Source organism: Oncorhynchus masou, chromosome 31 (genome assembly GCF_036934945.1).
Source record: "Oncorhynchus masou masou isolate Uvic2021 chromosome 31, UVic_Omas_1.1, whole genome shotgun sequence".
In the NCBI taxonomy this organism is placed as follows: Eukaryota; Metazoa; Chordata; class Actinopteri; order Salmoniformes; family Salmonidae; genus Oncorhynchus; species Oncorhynchus masou.
Window position 1 is genome coordinate 94,969,638 of NC_088242.1, and position 12,253 is coordinate 94,981,890.

General features: G+C 44.9%; 1 long non-coding RNA gene across 2 annotated transcripts in view; it reads left to right on the forward strand.

The window, feature by feature from the left end:
* Positions 1 to 329: 329 nt before the first annotated feature.
* The window catches only part of LOC135525351 (uncharacterized), a 44,236-nt gene continuing 32,312 nt past the window's right edge, over positions 330 to 12,253 (forward strand). For both annotated transcript variants that reach the window (XR_010453127.1, XR_010453128.1), the window contains exon 1: positions 330 to 499. This is a non-coding gene — a long non-coding RNA (uncharacterized LOC135525351). The remainder of the gene's footprint in view (positions 500 to 12,253) is intronic.

Below are 12,253 nucleotides of genomic sequence, written 5' to 3' on the forward strand. Positions count from 1 at the left end.
ATTATACTTGTATTTGTTATTAGACTCATATTTGTTATTCTTGACCACAAAACAAAAATGACTTCACCAATTTGTTACTGTTCGTTTTTTTGCTGGAAATTGTGGACACCGCTCACCGCACACACATTCTTTCACACAGATCACCCTCGTTTAGGAGGCGCCTCTCTCCGTCCGTTCCCGTGCTAGTCCAATGGAACAAAGACCAACCTTATCAATGTATGCTTTCCTACTAGCCAATGGAGCGACTCCTCATAGCTCACATGACAGATTCCTCTCGCGTCTCTCCACACAGCGTTCAATCGCGGGATTCTAGCGTCACTGAAGAACCGAGTCCGGCGCGGCAGGACGTCAACGACAGCGCAACAATTATTAGGTATGAAGACAAGTTTTCAAGGGACCAGACACATTTTCGAATGGACTGACTGTTGGCAGCGGAAATTCTTGAGCCGTACGATACTATGAGTCATCTTCAGTCATCATCTTCTACACTGAACCGTACGTAAGTGTTTTTATTATTTCACAGATTTATTTTTGATGATGCGCGCCTATCAATGGTGACTCATTGCATGTCTTGTTTAAAAAAGTTGAGCCATTTCTGTTTTTTGCTCTTCACACCTTGCACCCCACGTCCTGTGTTTGCACGTTGAGAGAACCATTCAGTCATTTCTAAAATACATGTATTTTATTTATAAACTTGTATAATTCATCCGTATACTTTGAGGTTCACGCCTATGGGCGTACCCTACCTCCCCCGTGGTTTTGGTTATAAACAGTCCGTAAAAGGTAGCCTAAGTGCTCTGTTTTTGACAGGATATATGTTAGGGCATGACAGCTTGAATAAAGGCCCGCCAAACACGCTGACCCTAAAAGACCGTACAGGGCTGTCCAACCGGTCGACATGGCTGAGTGAGGGCAATTTACCCAAGTTTCCAACAAGAGGACATGGAGCACCTGAGGGGAAAAGCTCAGCAACAGGGATGAGAGAAAGGGTGTATCATTCTCCAATTTCATTCTCCATTTCCATGCCAAATATTCTGCTACCCTTAAATGTTGATATATTTAAGCTCAGTTATAAGAAGACTGAAGTCGGCAGTATTGGCTAGCCTACAAGAGTGTTCTCTCTGTCTCACTACCAAACGTGCCTTTGCTTGAGAGGGATCACATTCCAATCAAATTGAAAAGACAGGCTATATGAGGTTATGTTAACCCTATGATTGATTTCAACACAGAAGGGAGAAAATATATATATATATTGAGTCTCAATAAAAAATTGAGAAATTTAAGGATCTTAGAAAAGAACAGGAAATTGGATGTTTTGAAAGGCTTCAGATGGTTTTAACTAGATCTATAAAATGTATTTGTCCCATTCCCGGGGGAAAAGAAAGGGGGTGAATGAGAGAAAAACAACCCAACACAGAAAGTCACTCCAGTGGAAGATGCCTAATCAAATGTTTATAACCTCATTGTTTCCCTCCCCTGCTTGCAGCTGGTAGGCTCCTTCTTCTTTGTCTGTTTCTTCTGTTATGTACACCTCACCCAACTGCCGCCAACTGCCGCCTCGAGACACCTGAAAGATAATGTTCCAGTCAGTCTGGAGAACAGCCAGTTGTTTTATATGCCCCCCCCCCCCTACTGCTGCCCCTGTTTGCCTGCCTATCTTTTTGCTTGTCTGTTTCCCTGTTTGCCTGCCTGTCTGTCTGTTTGCCTGTCTGCCTCCTTCCTCCATCCACAATCAAGGAGCCAGCACGCTATGCTTGCGGGTGGCCAGTTCCGTTGTCGTTGTATATGGCAGGGGATACACACACACACATACACACATAGAGAAAGAGAGAGGAGTAAGGGAACATGAAATACAACACTGTTAATGTTGAGAGAGTGTGTGTATATGTTTTCTACCATACTATTTTAGCAAGGCTGTGAAACATAGTTAAACAGCACCTAGGTTTTTTTTTTTTATGCAAACTGAGTTGAGGGCTTATTCACACACAGTATGGCAGATTCTTTTTTGAAAGCTTTTTTTTTTTACTGACTTGGATCATTAGCCTGCACATTCTGTCTCATTCCACGGCATAAAGGCATTATTTACCTTTGCACCTCATGCTCTTGCATGCGTAAATGGATCATGTTGTTTTAATTGGAACCTGTTCCTGTTTCAGTACTACATTGGCGGTTATACTCAGGCCTTTGAAGACGGTGTCACGTTCTAAACGATTTGGCCACACTCACTGCTATAAGAGAATGTCTATCACCTGGGGCTGAACGCTAGGGCATGGAGGGTTCTAATGAGTAAACAAAAGGCTGACTTACTAAGCTCTCATTAGGACTTGCGAGTTCATGAAAACCTTTCAATGGAAAAATTGTCTTTGGATGAAAGGAGCTTTTGTGAAGCCTAAAATATGGACTTTTTCCCACAAATTCAATTTAGCTTGCTTTAATCTCATAACGACAAGCCTATATCTGTTATAGGAGAAAAACAAAAATCCCTCTTGTGGTCACAAGTCTTGGAATGCCTTCGTTGATCTGTCGTCTGAGGAATGCTGAATGATAGGCTAGCTTTATGGAAAATGGCTGATTTGAGTGGTCTGTGTATGACACTCACAAAATGGCTGATTTGAGTGGTCTGTGTGTGACACTCACAAAATGGCTGGTTTGAGTGGTCTGTGTGTGACACTCACAAAATGGCTGATTTGAGTGGTCTGTGTGTGACACTCACAAAATGGCTGATTTGAGTGGTCTGTGTGTGACACTCACAAAATGGCTGATATGAGTGGTCTGTGTGTGACACTCACAAAATGGCTGATATGAGTGGTCTGCGTGTGACACTCACAAAATGGCTGATTTGAGTGGTCTGTGTGTGACACTCACAAAATGGCTGATATGAGTGGTCTGTGTATGACACTCACAAAATGGCTGGTTTGAGTGGTCTGTGTGTGACACTCACAAAATGGCTGGTTTGAGTGGTCTGCGTGTGACACTCACAAAATGGCTGATTTGAGTGGTCTGTGTGTGACACTCACAAAATGGCTGATTTGAGTGGTCTGCGTGTGACACTCACAAAATGGCTGATTTGAGTGGTCTGCGTATGACACTCACAAAATGGCTGATTTGAGTGGTCTGTGTGTGACACTCACAAAATGGCTGATTTGAGTGGTCTGTGTGTGACACTCACAAAATGGCTGATTTGAGTGGTCTGTGTGTGACACTCACAAAATGGCTGATTTGAGTGGTCTGTGTGTGACACTCACAAAATGGCTGATTTGAGTGGTCTGCGTGTGACAAAATGCTCATTCTACACTCAGGTGAAGTAAAAAGACCTTCAGCATTCCACGCCATGGAATGGGTGATCACTGTGTATTCTATTTTTGAAACAAGATACAAATCTTACTTTGATCAAATGAAGACTTATGATTGATATTACTTTCTTGCAACCAAGCTTTTAAATTCCATATTCAAACCTTTTGAATATGTTTTAATAGTATGTATAATGAACTGGAAATGGATCTCTCTATTGAAAGAATATTCCCCAAGCCTACAAGGTAAGGAACATGTGTGATAGGCTATGGAAAATATGAGGGCAGCTGGAAATGAAAACAATCTGTTTTTCTAAGGCCTACTTTGAGTGTCATGGCATTTTAAGGACACTCCTAGATCTGTCCTCGGCTGAGGCATTAAGGACACTCCTAGATCTGGCCTCCGCTAAATCCCAAATAGAACCCTAGCCCCTATAACAGTGGTCACCAACCTTTTCTAAGTCAAGATCCGGACGACCCAGACTATTTGCATTTGCCCCCCCCCCCCTTTTTTACACTGCTGATACTCTGTTTATTATCAATGCATAGTCACTTTAACTCTATCAATATTATCTGGAATAACCAGTGCCCGCGCACATTGACTCTGTACCGGTACCCCCTGTATATAGCCTCCACATTGACTCTGTACCAGTACCCCCTGTATATAGCCTCCACATTGACTCTGTACCGTAACCCCCTGTATATAGCCTCCACATTGACTCTGTACCAGTACCCCCTGTATATAGCCTCCACATTGACTCTGTACCGTAACCCCCTGTATATAGCCTCCACATTCACTCTGTACCAGTACCCCTGTATATAGCCTCCACATTGACTCTGTACCAGTACCCCCTGTATATAGCCTCCACATTCGCTCTGTACCAGTACCCCCTGTATATAGCCTCCACATTGACTCTGTACCGTAACCCCCTGTATATAGCCTCCACATTGACTCTGTACCGGTACCCCCTGTATATAGCCTCCACATTGACTCTGTACCGGTACCCCCTGTATATAGCCTCCACATTGACTCTGTACCGGTACCCCCTGTATATAGCCTCCACATTGACTCTGTACCGGTACCCCCTGTATATAGCCTCCACATTGACTCTGTACCAGTACCCCCTGTATATAGCCTCCACATTGACTCTGTACCAGTACCCCCTGTATATAGCATCACTACTGTTATTTTACTGCTGCTCTTTAATTATTTGTAACTTTTTTTTTTTCAATTTTTTTCCTCATCTATTTTTTTACTTAACCAACAATGCAGTTTTAAGAAAAGGACTTGTAAGTATTTCACTGTAAGGTAAATACCTGTTGTATTCAGCACACGTGACAAATAAAACATTTGATTTGATCACTTTCTGAGTCAAAAAGCAAGCCAGCCTCTTCCTCTCCCAATTGTTTTTTTTAAGAACATTGATTTGCTCTATAAGATAGGGCTGCAGATAGCCTAGCGTTGGGCCAGTAACCAAAAGAGAGTTTGAATCCCGAGCCGACTAGATGAAAATAATAATACATCTGTCGATCTGCCCTTGAGCAAGACACTTAACCCTAATTGTTCCAGGGTCGCTGTTGATAATGGCTGATCCCTGGCCGTGACCCCACTCTTCGAGGGTGTCTCAGGGGAGTGGGATATACAAAAAAAAAACACATTTCTGTTTCACAACACACTGTACAGGTTACACACTATGCATCTCATTTTTGCCCTATTAGTTTAGATGTTCAGTAAATTTGAATTATCTTGGTTGAATTTAGCTAAATTGTAATGACTAGGGCTTTTTTGTTTCTTTTGGAAATTGATGTTGCACTGGATTTTGTGTTGCACCTTCCCTTTTCATTCCGTATTCATCTTAACACAAAACCACATTGCATTAGGGGTAGGTCGTAAAATAGTAGTAATATTTGCTTATGCGAATCACTGTTTGCCAATGGTTATTGAGAATTATATGAAACGTTTTTATGTATTTTGTATCCAGTCTATAAATCTGTACTGAAATAAATTATCTTTATTGCATGATAATATAACAGCCATGCTGCTAAGGCCAATCACAAAGCAAGATTTTTGATGTCAGATTTACATATGATTGACTGATGTCACGGTCAGGAATGGAGTAATAAAACAATAATTAGATGGGTGCTTCTATTTGTCCTAATTCACAAATGTACAAGTGTGTTTATTTATGTGTGAATTGGAAAAATATTTTTGGGGCATATCTCGACTCCCCCTGAGACCTTCTCGGAGACCTGGGGTCACTGACTGTAAATGGAGGATTCGTTCAATTACCGATGTGCACTTTCCTGGGAAAAGTCTGCGGCCATGAAGAGGCTAATTGTTTTAGAAAATGTTCTAAGGTGAGGATAATTGAGCTGCCGGTTGTTGCGTTTGTTATGGATTACTGCGTTTCTCCAAAAGAAAGAGAAGAACGCGAGGGGAAAAAAGGGCCCATATTGTGCCACGCCACCGCAGGGATTGTCTGGCCTCCTCAGGAGAGCGAGCAAGTCCCGTTTTAACCCCGTGAGGAGACCCTGACCTTGCGTGCTCCTCCCTGCTCCAGGTGCAAGCCCTCTCTCCGCCTGAGCTCACACACACTGGAGAACCTGGGGGAAACGCTGTGTGAACACACAGATCCTTTTCACATGTCTTTTCTCCTCTTTGTATCATTGTTTTGGCTCGTGGTGGGGGTTCTAAGCAGGAAGGTCATTGTTTTGGCTCGAGGTGAGGTTTCAAAACAGGAAGATCTTAGTGTCATTGTATTGGCTCTGGGTGAGGGTTCTAAACAGGAAGGTCTTAGTGTCATTGTATTGGCTCGGGTGAGGGTTCTAAGCAGGAAGGTCATTGTTTTGGCTCAAGGTGAGGTTTCAAAACAGGAAGGTCAATGTTTTGGCTCGTGGTGGGGGTTCTAAACAGGGAGGTCTGTCATTGTATTGGCTCGGGTGAGGGTTCTAAGCATGAAGGTCTTAGTATCATAGTATTGGCTCGGGGTGAGGGTTCTAAACAGGAAGGTCTTAGTGTCATTGTATTGGCTCGGGGTGAGGGTTCTAAGCAGGAAGGTCATTGTATTGGCTCGGGGTGAGGGTTCTAAGCAGGAAGGTCATTGTATTGGCTCGGGGTGAGGGTTCTAAGCAGGAAGGTCATTGCATTGGCTCGAGGTGAGGGTTCTAAACAAGGTCTGTCATTGTATTGGCTCGGGTGAGGGTTCTAAGCAGGAAGGTCATTGTTTTGGCTCTGCGTGAGGGTTCTAAGCAGGAAGGTCATTGTATTGGCTCTGGGTGAGGGTTCTAAGCAGGAAGGTCATTGTATTGGCTCGGGGTGAGGGTTCTAAGCAGGAAGGTCATTGCATTGGCTCGAGGTGAGGGTTCTAAACAAGGTCTGTCATTGTATTGGCTCGGGTGAGGGTTCTAAGCAGGAAGGTCATTGTTTTGGCTCTGCGTGAGGGTTCTAAGCAGGAAGGTCATTGTATTGGCTCTGGGTGAGGGTTCTAAGCAGGAAGGTCATTGTATTGGCTCGGGGTGAGGGTTCTAAGCAGGAAGGTCATTGTATTGGCTTGGGGAGAGGGTTCTAAGCAGGAAGGGGGTGGTGATTTCTCCCGCATTCTCTTCTTTCAGTGGGTTGCCTAAACCCCACTCCATAGGCCCCTATATTCAAATAATGAAGAAAAACTCAGATGGTATGACATGGTGTAATAATCACAAGATCATAAAATCAGAGGCTTGTCATAATTATTCCACCGTTTGATAACGCCAGAGCAAATGAGCCCCTGGCCGTAGTTGTAACGATGTACGCTGAGAGTCAGGAAGCAATTTCAGGGAGTGAATATATTCAATAAATGAACAAAACAACAAATACCGACATCAAATCAAAGTTTATTTGTCACGTGCTCCGAATACAGCAGGTGTTGTTCACCTTACAGTGAAATGCTTACTTACAGGCTCTAAACCAATAGTGCAAAAAAAGTATTAGGGGAACAATAGGTAAGTAAAGAAATAAAAAAGACAGTGAAAACAGTAGCGAGGCTACATGCAGCAGAGAGGCTACATGCAGCAGAGAGGCTACATGCAGCAGAGAGGCTACATGCAGCAGAGAGGCTACATGCAGCAGAGAGGCTACATGCAGCAGAGAGGCTGCATGCAGCAGAGAGGCTGCATGCAGCAGAGAGGCTGCATGCAGCAGAGAGGCTACATGCAGCAGAGAGGCTACATGCAGCAGAGAGGCTACATGCAGCAGAGAGGCTGCATGCAGTAGCGAGGCTGCATGCAGTAGCGAGGCTGCATGCAGTAGCGAGGCTGCATGCAGACACCAGTTAGTCATGCTGATTGAGGTATGTACATGTAGATATGGTTAAAGTATGCATATATGATAAACAGAGAGTAGCAGTAGTGTAGCGACATGAAACAGCAACAATGACGACTGGGTAAGAAACCAAAGGGAAGGACATATAAAGGGCCGGTAATCAAGGAGGTGATGGAGTCCAGGTCAGTGTCATTATGCGCGTAATGCTGGTAACAGGTGTGCTCCCTAAACGAGCAGCCTGGTGACCTAGAGGCCGGAGAGGGAGCACACGTGACAGTAGTTAACGTTTCCTGATGCTATTAAGGTGCTTTCTTTAAAATAAAAACATTCTCTGATGGAGTTGAACCATCTAGAGTACATGGCCCAGTGGTTAAGTGCTGTTAGGTTAATAAACTAAATTACATCTGTTCTCCTGCCATCTGGATGGAGCGGCAAGACCGATGCTCTGCCCTATTTCATATAGATGTGGGAGTTGACAAGGAGGATCATTTCTACACAGACTGATTTCTCATGGAGATCAATCAGACTTTTGGCCTCATTAAGGGGAAGTTTTTTTGATAAATGAATTTTATAAACCAACCGTCTTGTGGTTGTCGTTCTATTGCGGTCACAAAAATGTGCAGAGATTTTTCACCATTGTTGCTGGGATTGAACTGGCCAGTCAACGGCATGTGCCATTGATCTTGGTGAAGGCACCACTTACAGCAAAACCTTTCCAAAGGGAGGGGTCTGCCTTTCCAAAGGGAGGGGTCTGCTTATCCTTGAGCTATCTGAAACCGAGCCGGTCGATGACATTTATCACAGTGAGAGAAGGGATCAGCGTTCAGTCCACTCGTCTGTCCTCCCTCATCTTGGAGCTCATGTTACACACTGATAATTCCCGCCATTCCCAGTGTGTGGAAAAAGATGAGGTGAAGCCTGGCGGTGGTCAGTAAGGGGAGCGTGGAGCAGAGGGCTGTTGGCATGGCCAGTATTACTCCCCAACTGCTGGAATCCGATTACGCAGCCGAGGCCTTGGGGCAGCACTATCTGACAGATATCCTTCCGACCGGCACTGAGTATTAGAAGATTGGATCTTGGAGACTGGCAAACCAAATGCTGATAGGCCTACAGAATAAAGCCCCACTGCGTGCATCCTGTCTCTGGTTAGTTATCCCTTCTCCCATCTCTGGTTAGATTTTCCCCTCTCCCTTCTCCCGTCTCTGGTTAGATTTTCCCCTCTCCCTTCTCCCGTCTCTGGTTAGATTTTCCCCTCTCCCTTCTCCCATCTCTGGTTAGATTTTCCCTTCTCCCGTCTCTGGTTAGATTTTCCCTTCTCCCGTCTCTGGTTAGATTTTCCCTTCTCCCGTCTCTGGTTAGATTTTCCCTTCTCCCGTCTCTGGTTAGATTTTCCCTTCTCCCGTCTCTGGTTAGATTTTCCCTTCTCCCGTCTCTGGTTAGATTTTCCCTTCTCCCGTCTCTGGTTAGATTTACCCGTCTCCCGTCTCTGGTTAGATTTTCCCTTCTCCCGTCTCTGGTTAGATTTTCCCTTCTCCCGTCTCTGGTTAGATTTTCCCTTCTCCCGTCTCTGGTTAGATTTTCCCGTCTCCCGTCTCTGGTTAGATTTTCCCGTCTCTGGTTAGATTTACCCGTCTCTGGTTAGATTTTCCCCGTCTCTGGTTAGATTTTCCCCGTCTCTGGTTAGATTTTACCCGTCTCTGGTTAGATTTTCCCGTCTCTGGTTAGATTTTCCCAGTCTCTGGTTAGATTTTCCCGTCTCTGGTTAGATTTTCCCCGTCTCCCGTCTCTGGTTAGATTTTTCCCGTCTCTGGTTAGATTTTCCCCGTCTCTGGTTAGATTTTCCCGTCTCTGGTTAGATTTTCCCCGTCTCTGGTTAGATTTTCCCGTCTCTGGTTAGATTTTCCCGTCTCTGGTTAGATTTTCCCCGTCTCCCGTCTCTGGCTAGATTTTTCCCGTCTCTGGTTAGATTTTCCCCTCTCCCTTCTCCTGTCTCTGGTTAGATTTTCCCCTCTCCCTTCTCCCGTCTCTGGTTAGATTTTCCCCTCTCCCTTCTCCCATCTCTGGTTAGATTCTCCCGTCTCTGGTTAGATTTTCCCTTCTCCCGTCTCTGGTTAGATTTTCCCTTCTCCCGTCTCTGGTTAGATTTTCCCTTCTCCCGTCTCTGGTTAGATTTTCCCTTCTCCCGTCTCTGGTTAGATTTTCCCTTCTCCCGTCTCTGGTTAGATTTTCCCTTCTCCCGTCTCTGGTTAGATTTTCCCTTCTCCCGTCTCTGGTTAGATTTTCCCCGTCTCTGGTTAGATTTTCCCTTCTCCCGTCTCTGGTTAGATTTTCCCTTCTCCCGTCTCTGGTTAGATTTTCCCTTCTCCCGTCTCTGGTTAGATTTTCCCTTCTCCCGTCTCTGGTTAGATTTTCCCTTCTCCCGTCTCTGGTTAGATTTACCCGTCTCCCGTCTCTGGTTAGATTTTCCCGTCTCTGGTTAGATTTTCCCCGTCTCTGGTTAGATTTTCCCGTCTCTGGTTAGATTTTCCCCGTCTCTGGTTAGATTTTCCCCGTCTCTGGTTAGATTTTCCCGTCTCTGGTTAGATTTTCCCCGTCTCTGGTTAGATTTTCCCCGTCTCTGGTTAGATTTTCCCCGTCTCTGGTTAGATTTTCCCGTCTCTGGTTAGATTTTCCCCGTCTCTGGTTAGATTTTCCCGTCTCTGGTTAGATTTTCCCCGTCTCCCGTCTCTGGTTAGATTTTTCCCGTCTCTGGTTAGATTTTCCCGTCTCTGGTTAGATTTTCCCGTCTCTGGTTAGATTTTCCCTTCTCCTCTGGTTAGATTTTCCCGTCTCTGGTTAGATTTTCCCGTCTCTGGTTAGATTTTCCCTCTGCCTCTGGTTAGATTTTTCCCGTCTCTGGTTAGATTTTTCCCGTCTCTGGTTAGATTTTCCCCTCTGGTTAGATTTTCCCGTCTCTGGTTAGATTTTCCCCGTCTCCCGTCTCTGGTTAGATTTTCCCCGTCTCTGGTTAGATTTTCCCCGTCTCTGGTTAGATTTTCCCCGTCTCCCGTCTCTGGTTAGATTTTTCCCTTCTCCCGTCTCTGGTTAGATTTACCCGTCTGGTTAGATTTTCCCTTTCCGTCTCCTCCCCGTCTCTGGTTAGATTTACCCGTCTCCCGTCTCTGGTTAGATTTACCCGTCTCTGGTTAGATTTTCCCGTCTCTGGTTAGATTTTCCCCGTCTCTGGTTAGATTTTCCCGTCTCTGGTTAGATTTTCCCGTCTCTGGTTAGATTTTCCCGTCTCTGGTTAGATTTTCCCCGTCTCTGGTTAGATTTTCCCGTCTCTGGTTAGATTTTCCCGTCTCTGGTTAGATTTTCCCTTCTCCGCCTCTGGTTAGATTTTTCCCGTCTCTGGTTAGATTTTCCCCGTCTCTGGTTAGATTTTCCCCGTCTCTGGTTAGATTTTCCCCGTCTCTGGTTAGATTTTCCCGTCTCTGGTTAGATTTTCCCGTCTCTGGTTAGATTTTCCCCGTCTCTGGTTAGATTTTCCCGTCTCTGGTTAGATTTTCCCCGTCTCTGGTTAGATTTTCCCCGTCTCCCGTCTCTGGTTAGATTTTCCCCGTCTCTGGTTAGATTTTTCCCTTCTCCCGTCTCTGGTTAGATTTTCCCCGTCTCTGGTTAGATTTTCCCCGTCTCTGGTTAGATTTTCCCCGTCTCCCGTCTCTGGTTAGATTTTCCCCGTCTCTGGTTAGATTTTCCCCGTCTCTGGTTAGATTTTCCCCGTCTCTGGTTAGATTTTCCCCGTCTCTGGTTAGATTTTCCCCGTCTCTGGTTAGATTTTCCCCGTCTCTGGTTAGATTTTCCCCGTCTCTGGTTAGATTTTCCCCCCGTCTCTGGTTAGATTTTTCCCTTCTCCCGTCTCTGGTTAGATTTTTCCCTTCTCCCGTCTCTGGTTAGATTTTCCCCTCTCCCTTCTCCTGTCTGTGGTTATATAGTTTGGGATTTGACAAGGTGTCAGAGTCTTCGAGTGTTTGTCTCAGATTAGCACCCAGCGGGGGGAGTGGGGGGAATGGAACAATGCCGCTAGGATCCGAGATGAAAGAAAATTATTTGCACAATTTCCTATGAGACCGGTATTTGTCCTGTCGGGTTGTTCTATCGAAGCTGAACAGCCACCAAGGAACATGCTTTAAATGGTGGGTAAGCCTCCTCTCTCTTTTCAAACGACTGTAAATTCTACAGACGTCGCCGGTCTGTCAGCTAAAGCTTATTTTCTTCAAATTTGAGCATGTATTGCCTTTAAATGATAAAGATGAAACCATTACTGTAGTTGTTCAAATTCAACCTTGAAAGATGGAATTGACAGCTGACTTGATCTCCTGCAGCAAAAAAGAGACACGATTTCGTCACTTGTGCCATTAATGTAGTGCTGGGTGATACCTAAACTGGAACCATGTTCAACTTCTCCCTGCCTTGTTCTAAGAAACCCAGCAGGGTTTTTGAAAGACAACACTACCACACACAGAAGAAAGGAAAGAAGGAATGTGGGAGAAGCGTGGAATGGTGAGGACAAGAGAAGAGTCCGGAAGAGTGGTGAGCTCCACACTTGCTGTTGTCCATCACAAAATGGTGAAATACATTCTACAGTCGTGGCCAAAAGTTTTAAGAATGACACAAATATTAATTT